Source organism: Sinocyclocheilus grahami, unplaced genomic scaffold, assembly GCF_001515645.1.
Source record: "Sinocyclocheilus grahami isolate Dianchi unplaced genomic scaffold, SAMN03320097.WGS_v1.1 scaffold4.1, whole genome shotgun sequence".
In the NCBI taxonomy this organism is placed as follows: domain Eukaryota; kingdom Metazoa; phylum Chordata; class Actinopteri; order Cypriniformes; family Cyprinidae; genus Sinocyclocheilus; species Sinocyclocheilus grahami.
In genome coordinates this window covers 53,319-63,543 of record NW_015505183.1, presented here as the reverse complement: position 1 = coordinate 63,543, position 10,225 = coordinate 53,319, and the positions used below count along the sequence as shown (strand labels likewise).

General features: G+C 41.5%; 1 protein-coding gene across 6 annotated transcripts in view; it reads right to left on the bottom strand.

Moving 5' to 3' along the window:
• Positions 1-10,225, bottom strand: part of LOC107582200 (estrogen-related receptor gamma) — a 92,664-nt gene that overhangs the window by 41,828 nt on the left and 40,611 nt on the right. The gene's annotated exons all lie outside the window — the stretch shown is intronic.

Here is a 10,225-nt window from a genome sequence, read left to right as displayed (position 1 = left end):
TTGACTGAATGGTTCTTTGTGGAACCAAAAAGGGTTCTTCTATGGCATCACTGTGAAGAACCTTTTAAGCAACTTTATTTTAAAGAGTGTATATAAACAAAACAAAACAAAAAAACTAAAACCTTAGACAACATTGATTTTATTTAAAATAAAACCAAATTATAAGTAATATTTATATTATAGTGTGTGCTTGTGGTCAATATGGGGTGCTGTGTGTACATTAATGAGGAAAAAAATTTAACTTAAATGATTTTAGCAAATGGCTGCAATATAACAAAGAGTGAAACATTTAAGGGGGTCTGAATACTTTCCGTACCCACTGTATATACTATTATTTTCATTTTAAAATTTATATAATTTTATTTTACAATTACAATTTTTTTTATTATAATATTAATAATAATAATCAATTATAACAATAAAAAATAATAAATTAGAAAAGCATGCAAAGGTCTCCATTTTGTCCCCACTATATGCATTACATATTAAGGTTTTGAATGACATGATGAAATAAAAAGAAAAAAAGAGTCATCTCACTCCTTCCATCTCACCACTCTGAAAATATCTGAAGATATTGTTCTATATGTGTCAAATTCACCTCATCAGCACTTATTTAAAAAATCTGTACAACTGGCCTTGTGCCATCTAATTAGCCCAAAGCAATTTAAAGACAACGAGTAAGTGAAATGCTTTGCAATCAGCTCACATTCATTTTCCATTGCACATAGTAAGGGCTGCACTGACTCATCGCACATGATCACGACAGTGTCTTTTAAATGGAGACCTGAACACTCACAATAAATATGCAAAACCCCCCCCCAAAAAACCTGTTGACTGTCTGTCTGTGCTATTTGTGTGTGTGGGTTTTGTGAGACATTTAGGTGAGGTAAGCACAGGAACTGTAAGTGTGGTGTGGGTTTATGGCTGAGTGACGGGGGTATGACCCACTGAAATACACTCTTCTAAAGAAACTTCATCTGTCAGTCATATCAGTGCTTTAACAGCTCTGTGCCGGACAGCCTGGGGTACCGGGAGAGGATAATACTCCCGTTTGTAAGCATGCTTGTGTGTGTGTGCACAGCAGAGAGTCGTGAAACCAGTGCTTTTCCTCATTCAAGACATGTACGTTGTGTAGAGACCTTTACCACTAGGAGCTTAAAAATACAATCTTTCTTGCGTGTTGATAGCATAATAGCTAAATACGTGGTCTGCTATCACATAATCTGCAGGTTCAGTTCTTCACTTTGAAGAAAACTACCTGCTAAATGGCAACCACACAGAAAACAGAAAATAAAAGCAACATAAAAAACATGTCTAACAACAACGGGCAGATCTGTGGGGATATCGCTGATAGATTAACACCCTGCATAAGCAAGTCATTTCTACACTATTTTTGGATGAGAAATTAACAGATGCGTTCTGATGTGCCTGGTGATAACAAACCTCCGGACAGAAATACATTTATAATACTTTGTTTCAATGCCTGTGACCTATTTTACAGCAAATTACACAATTGCTTTTGTACATGCTGACACTCATGCTAATTAGACTTGCGCTGTTGTATGTTGTGCACTTATAAAGAAACAGATGTGGCGGCAAATGTGTCATCATGAATTTGTTAAGGATTCACAGTAGACGATTTGTACCAATGGACCTGAAGTTTGAAATTAAAGTGTAATTTGAGTTCCCAGAATGCATCAGCTGCATTAGGAAGTCTGAATAAGTCCAAAGACTACTGAAGTGTATTGTTTACCCTTAATTCTTGAGATTTGGGAGTAATAATACTGCATCCAGAGTGGTGAAGCGCATTTGATCCTGACTTTGTACAAATGTTCGCCTTACCGACTCTACAGTAGGAATTCAAGACTTCCTTCACCCGTGTTCGCACTCCTGCTATTCATAGATTACTATTATCAAGCCTCTCAAAGCCAGCAGGTCCACACTGCACCAAATTTAGCCTCCCCAGCCCCCCTCAGGGCTCATACCAGAACGGTCTGTCGCTAAAACCATCTTCCCTGCCATCCACATCTACGTTCTCCTGCTCATTCGCACCAGTCCACATGGATTGACAGAGTATGACGAGATGGATATCACATGCCTCGAGTATGTGTGTGTGTAAGGTGTTAGTTCCCAATAAGTGAAGATAATCAGGACAGAGAGGATGATGCTCTCCACCTTGTGAGGGTAAACGGGTGCGATTGGGTCGTAGCGATGCTACTGGCCTGCTTCCTGACATAAAGAAGTAAGGACGTTCTCACCACGCCAGCTGTGCAGGCATCAGGCCCCTGCCAAATTCTAGACCCTGCCCTGCAACCAAATCAGCCTGGCCAGCTGGAAAAGCACAGTCTGTGGGCTCAGCATGGTCTGTCTATGCAAAAAAAAAAACCTGCCGTCTGCAGGCAGCGGCGCAGAACCGGAGAAGCCAAGAGCCCAGTCCGACTTGTGCCTTCATGCACAAGTGAAGCCCAGTAAGGAAATTGGTCACAAATTTTGCAGCCCAATAAGGAAATTGGTCACAAATTACCAAAACAAAGCAGTCGGAGAGAGTCAGCGCAGGCAAATTGCGGCCTGCGGCCATGGCCCACTGCACTGTACAGAGCGCTGATTGAGCCACATCATTCAAAACGACATGTTACTGTTGCATTGTTATGACAGTCGGGCAGCTGCATGATTGGTGCGGTTGGAAGAGGCCATATAGAGCCATTAAAAGGTCAGCAGGTGCTGGACAAGGCAGCCGCACGAGCATCCCAGTGGAGGCGTTCTCTGGGATTGCGGGTGTTGGGCTGCAGGCACTTGTGATGAGGGACATGCTGAATGCTGGAAGCGGTCCAGACTCTCAATCATAGGGTCAATCGAAAGGCCCTCGCTTCGGCAGTGTCTGCCAGGCCTGTGGACGTACACATTCACAGCGCTCATATTTACTGTGCTCTGCAGGAAGCGCTTCAAAATATCCTCTCTGATATGAAGCTATACTGCTGTTTACCAAACACCATTGGAGTTCATATGGTGATTCGGCCTCAAGTTTCTCAGGTTGCTGAGAGTGAAGAAACCAAATTTGCATTTGTTTGCATTTTAATGTACAGTAGACGGACAAGGTATATGGACACTTAAGTCCCACTTAATGTATGAACTTCATTGCACTATGAACAAAATCTAAAATCAAGTGGCATCTGAAAACAAATTATACCAGAGGATTTTGTAAAAGTAATGTCTTGATTTAAAAAACAAAAAAAAACTAGTGTTTACTCATTTAAAACGTGATATTTGTTTTTGAAAATTTCTTGAATTTCTATTCGAAAATTTCTTGAAAAATGTGCTATACTTCTTTCACATAAATGACACTTGGTTTGATATTTCATCTAATGCAAAAGCATCCACCTTAACTGTGGCTACATTGTCCAAGTACTTTTTTGTGGCCACTGTACGTATAAATCACCCAATTATGTGAATATCTGCCATGGACGTGCCAAGCAGCTGCCTTCTGGGAAAAATCGTCATTTATTAAAGTGTCAGCAAAGTGTCCCTGGTGCTCTGTATGGAAAGCGAAAGAGCACAGACCTCCAGCTGTCCCTCTGCCCACAAGTGGTTGTGGCAGACTGGGAAATGCATGAGTGGAGGAGGAGGAGGAGGAGGATGGGAAGAGTCCTCCAAAGTCAGCAGCATGTAAAATCTTCCCCCTGCCTGGCTGGGGTCCAAACAAACAATGCTCATTCTGCCTCCGATTCAGCGCAGAGAATTCCACCAATCCTCTGTGGGTTACTTGAATGCCTAAAGATGTCATTTAGTTGAGGATGGCGAGCAACCAGGGAGCATGAGAACAGAGGGATTGGAGGGGAGGGAAGAGCGATGGCAAGGGAGAACCGAGGAAGGAGCCGATAAGGGATTTGCGCTACTGTGCCTTCTGTTGCTGCTGGAGAGGAGGTGGAAAAGGCACAACGATGACCTTTCTGTCTCTGCACGGAAAAAAAAGAGAAACCTCTCAGCAATTAAGAGGAGTTAATGCCCTAATTATGTGTGTCGTTTTAGGCAGCGCCAGAGGGGATCTCCTAAATAGTAAGAGAGGGTCGGGGGAGGGAGAGGAGGGCGAGATGAGGGGGATGGAGGGTAACTAAGCCAGCTGTATCATTAACAGACCCAACCTGGAGGGGTGTGCTATGGCCAGTAGTTTGGGTTTTCAAGCAGGTGCGCTAGATAGGACAACCCCACTCAGGGTTGTTTCAGGTGAAGCAACATGCTTTCAATCCTTGAAGTGCATGCAGTGAGTAGAGGAGGAAAGTGTGTGCTGTGATACACATCACTAGCTCTATCAAGCAAGGCCTGCCAGTCAGTTATGACACTATAATGAGGCTGTCATGATATTCAAATGGCTCCGTTCTGAAGAGCGTGACTGTCTGCTGTGCACACTTTCTCCTTCACGATGAAGAGGCAAACGTCTTCTTTTGAGTGACATTTCATACTTAGAAGATAAACCAAAACCGCATGTCATGGTCTATGTTATATAATTATTTTATATAATTAAATTACAAAGACATTTGGGAAACCCAAAATGGTTCTTTTTTGTGTCATTGCTGTGAAAGCCAACTTTTTGAAGTTTTATTATCTAAGAGTGTACTGGTATATCATCAGTGCTGTTCACAAAGATTTTTCTGTCTGGCTGGTTTTGTATACTACAGTGAATTAGTCTTGCGATAAGATGGACAACAGTTTGTTCTTTAATGAGGAGATGGGTCAGACCTCAAACTGGTGTAACACAATTGCACACTGGAAGAAAAACAAACCTGCTGTGAGAAAGAGTTGCCATGCTGACATTTAAAAGCACACACAGTGGCGCTATCTAGGAATAAAGTAGGGCAAACTACAGAGAGAGAGAGAGAGAGAGAGAGAGAGAGAGACTGCATAATGATATCACCCCCCTGAGAGCACTCTTTAAGATGCTGGCTCTCTATTTTGGGGAGGCAAGAGTGGAAGAACGTGGTGGGTGGAGGGTGGTCTCAGACGGGTCCTCTCCTCAGGCTCTAAATGAATGGCGGCATTGCATAATCCAGCGAGCCTTGCCTGCTGACAGCACGATGATTTATGCCCCCCGTCAGAGGAAGAGAGGGGCGAGAGAGCGAAAGGCAGTCGAGGAAGGGGCGGAGAGTGAGAGAATGAATGAGAGAGAGGGAGAAAAAGAAAAAGAAAGAAAGAAAGAAAGAAAGAAAGAAAGAAAGAAAGAAAGAAAGAAAGAAAGAAAGAAAGAAAGAAAAAGCAACAACATAAATTAATGGATAAAATGCAGAAATGGGGTGCAAGGTAAAAAATGAGGAAGAAGGAGGTGAGAAAGATGCACTTGACAAGACTCCTGTCAAGCCAAGTAGTTGTTTCTCCGTCTCATTCACTCTTTCCATCTTTTTCCAGAGACACTTGGGACAACTTAAGTCAGACAGCTACACGCTATCATTTCTAGCACAAAATGTATTGTTAAAAAAATTTATGTTTTCCATTTAACTTGAGAAAAAAACACTGATTTTGCTTCAAGACCTAGATTTTACAAAAAAAAGTACAAAAATAGATTAACATAAAAAATAATCAAAGTAAAATCACTAAAATCAGTCATTTAAAAGCATAATTAATAATAACTAATTATTATTACAGAATTATTAATTATCTAATAACAAAAATGTTTTAATAGATTATTATTATTATTACATAATAATTTTAGAATATAATATTAAAAGAATTACATAATTGATAACAAATTCGGCAGCCAATAACTCGCCACTCAAAATGAGTGAATGCCATGCAAACTATCCGATTTGACAGACAAATCAGCACCAAAATACTCTAGAGTCTGATGACTTTTGACATCAACAAGAAAGAAGAACCAATTTTGGGGTTACAATCCACCAGTTAAGAACTACTGGTTTAGACTTATACAAGGGAAAATATTGTGGACCGATTAGGTGTTTTTTGCAGTGCTGTATCTGACCACTGTGATCATTGGCACTGGCATGTTCTGTGTCAGTCACGATAATGGTGACAGTGGCCAACATGTTATATATTTCACTAAAGGGTTTGCAGCACAGAAGCAGAGGAATTTTAAGCGGGATTTGATGCGATGAGGAAGGTTTTTGAGTTTTAAATTGCTCTCTTGCTCTGACTAAAAGCAGCACGCACTCTATATGAATGAGTATGTATGTCAGTGTGTATGTGTGTGAGACAGAAAGAGAGAGAGAGAGACACTTTAGCCTGCTCATATATACAGGCAGGTCTGGCTATTTTGCTTCCATGGCTGCTCGTGTCCCCAGAGAGATGCGGTGGGGAGAGCCACTGCTGTCAGAATCCAAACTCCAGCCTTCGTTAGCACAGCCGCTATCTATAACACAGCACAATAATTGGTCGAGCTCTAATTGCCTTCTGCAGGAATTAGATGTTACATATTCGGAAGGTGCATCCCATCACTGCCAACCTGCATCTGCAGGTTTCTTCTTTTCTCACTCTTATTCATTTTCTGAATTTAGATGAAAGCAAATAAACTCTTTATTGTTCACTGAGGAAACAAATTTACATACAGCATGTCCCACAAAGTCCTGTAAACTCAGAATAAATAATTATTCTAATATATATATTAGAATATATATATACACATGTATATATAAAAATGTAAAATCTGAAAGCTTTTTACAGTGTTTGAAATAGATTCTATGACAGAAGTATCACTCCAAAAAAGCAGAAAGAGAGGTATGAGGTACATTAAGTAGCTCTCTCTGTGGAGAAGGTCATCCATCTGTGTGTTCAGACATGAGGAATGAGTGGCTGAGAATCTAGCTTCATCATCATCATCACACATATGCACATTCTGCCTTAGCTTGAGTATGCAAGGTTTTAGCGGAGTGAAGAGCATGTAGGTATTTATGAGTGCGTGTATATGCATTAGCGTCCTAGTGTATATGTTCTTGTGAATAAGTGCTTTCTGTGAGTGTAAGTGTGTGAGACCAGCGCCGCATGCATCAGGTCACCTGTGAGTGTGTGAACAGCATCTCTCTAAGTGTTGTGTAATAAGCACTCTCCAGTCCTGATGTACGGCTCTCGTTTCCCTCATGCTGCGAACCGCTAGGTGCTTTAGCTCAAGCATGTTAAGGCTGATTCCCGGCTGCGGTCTCAGGCCAGTGCACTTTTAGGCCCCATGCACTGCGTCTCTCTGACTGTCTGTGGATATAATTTTACAGTTGGGTGGCTGGTGGTAGCGACGCGGCAGGCGGTTGGCCCCCAGGGTCAGACAGAGACGTAGCTGGAGGCAACAATTTCCTTGCAGCTAGAACGCGCATGTGTCTGCAAGGTGAGCACCTGCACACGCTTTCGGTACGACAGTGAGTGTGTGTTGTTACTGAGGGTATTTGCTTGTGCATATGTATGAGTGGTGTGTGTGTGTACAATGTGGGGGTGTTAAGCTGTAGGTGAGAGCTGCAAGTGATAGGTGGACAGATATCATGTTGGGTGGTTCGACTAGCCCTACGGGGGTTTGGCTCTGTGTGCTGAAGGATTTCATCACTTTGGATGCCTGGTATACAGAAATGCAAGTATGTGGATGCATGTGTGTGTGTGTGAAAAATCCTTTCTTTATCAGGATTACTTATCTCATCCCCACCTCCATGTCTCCCAGGGGTGACAGGGCTTATTTCAGACAGATCTTCCCCTTAAGCAAGCTGTTGGCTATGGGTAACATCCCATACCCCCTCCCGCAAAACCCTCCAATACCAAACATTGCCTCTGCACAGACGCTGACACGTCAGCTTAGCACGTACCTCACCAAAGCTAGCCAGCCACAGTTAACGCTGGCTGACAACTAATACACATAAAGATGACTGATCTGGATTTAATCTGATCCCAGGCCTGCGAGTTCTGCGCTAGATCACTGAAAACAACAAAACCTGACAAAAAGTGCTAGCATAACATTTAAAAAATAAAGTACTGTAAAACCACCAAACAAAATGTAAGCAAAACATTTTATTTGCAGAAAGCCACGAGGGACATCAGTCGAACAAAAAGCAATTAAAATATTCCATATGAATAGCCATGAGGTTTGCAAGCATGTCTAAAACAAACCTGAAAAAAGTGCTAAAGTAATGTTATGTTAAAGTAATGTAAGTTAGTGAAGCCAGTAAAGTGTCGCAAAATCAACAAAGAAAGTTAGCGGAGCATTTTACACACATAAAACTGTGAGGGACATCGGGCATTCAACAAAACCCATTCCAAATATTTCATATGAATATCAAGGAGGTTGAATTTTTGTGTTTTTGTATTTGTGTTGGTTGTGTCTAAAATGCTGAGAAAACAACAATCCTTAAAAAAAATCAAGCTTGCACAATGTTCAAAAGTAGCTAATAAAGTGCTAACAAATCCAATTTAAAAATATTCAAAAGAATATTCAAAACATTTTTAAAAATGAGTATCCATGAGGGTAAACTATGTTAGCATGTGTTGGTTGTGTCTAAAAAACATCACAGCCTTAAAAACAAGCTAGTGCAAAGGTCAGAAGTGGTGTTTGTAAACCTTACACAAAAATAATGTTAGCATAATATTTTACACACATGTATATGAATGGTATGAATGTATATGAATGGTCCTAAGGTTGAAGTGTTGTTGTATGCATGTCTAAAAAAACCTGTGAAAATAGCAAACTAGAAATAGGTGCGTTCAGAAATCGTAACGCTCAAAAGAAGGGACTGTCATAAAACCAACTAACAAAAACAATGCGCTACATTAAAAAAAAAAGTAAAAGAACAATGAATATACATTGTTGAACTGAATTGTTTGTATGCATGTTTTTTTCATTCTTTGTGTGTAAAGTGAACATGTTTTGGAAAAAAAAGAAAATTGATGTATCAATTTTTCAAATGACCCTTATTCATATGTAGAGGGGGACCTCTGTATTAAATTCAAGCACTTTACAACAAATGGTTGTGCCACTGGGTGCCATTTTGATATATGTGTGTATGGGTGGCTAGCAGCAAGAACAAAAGGCTGCTATTTGTCTGGGTGCTCATGGGAGAAGATGCCATATCAAACATGCAACTACATCCCTCAGACCTTTCTGAAAACAGGCCTCTACTTATCAATTACCTACCTGTCAGCGACACCGGCCATGTAGGCAAATGTCCCTGCATAGGGCAACGATAGTGTTGAATGAGATTGCCATTTATGCATGTATGTGTGTGTGTGAAAAAGATGGATAATATGAAAAAGAAACATTTCACACGGACAATAACATGCATATGTGCACACCCTCACACTGAAAGCAAACAAATGTGGCCTGTGGGGCATTTGTGCCTGCTGTTGCTCTCCAGCTGCGTTGTTTTGGTATAATGTGAGCTGACCACTCAGGACCGCAGAAGGTAGGCTGGCCACAGGGTTTGTGTGTGTGTGTCTGGTCTCGTGTCTCGGTGAATAAGGTGCAGTCTTCCTGATCGTGACTTAAAGGGGCATAACGTTTGTGTCCACACACAACTGTGAGCCTATAAGTGCCATCACCTGCGTCTTTAAGAGGTCCTGTTCTGTGAGTGACAGAAGCATAGCCTACCTCTCATTCTCTCTCAAGTCTTCCCTCTCTCGCCTACTGTATGACGTTTCAGTGGTTTCAGAGGCAGACAAAACACTTCCTGTCCACCTGAATGAGAAGTGAGGAAACGAGCTGCCGTGCCGCATTTCTGTCACTGAAGATATCAGAAAGGACTTTTTTTCCTGTGTGAAGGTTAAAGGCTAGTTCAGGCAGCTGCTCTGTAAACTTTTAACATCAAAGGCGGGAAAGCCTGGAGAGCCAGAGCCTGTTTCCACAGGAGAGCGGCGGTTTGAAAATAACTGCTTGTCCGTTTGGCAGACCTCTGAGAAAATGCCTCACAGGCCGGCTCTCTAAATAATAACCAGTCTTGTTAGTTAGAACTGGGCCTGGAGGCCAAGGCAAAAGATGGTGTTTGGCTGACCGTGAGTGACCCTCGGGGCACGAGGCCAACCGAGTTCAACCTTGACTTCATTCTAGACCTGTACTACTTTTTTCTCCCTTATGGAAACCTGTGCATTTCCTCAGAATTGTAGATCGAGTGAGAAATACAGTTGGACAAATGGATAAAATTTGGATAAATGGTTAAATGGATAAAATGTTAATTTCCTCTCCTCCCCAACCATTTTTTATTACTCTCACCTTCTCGCATCATGCCGACGGTCAGACACTTCATGAAGCGGCAGGCTT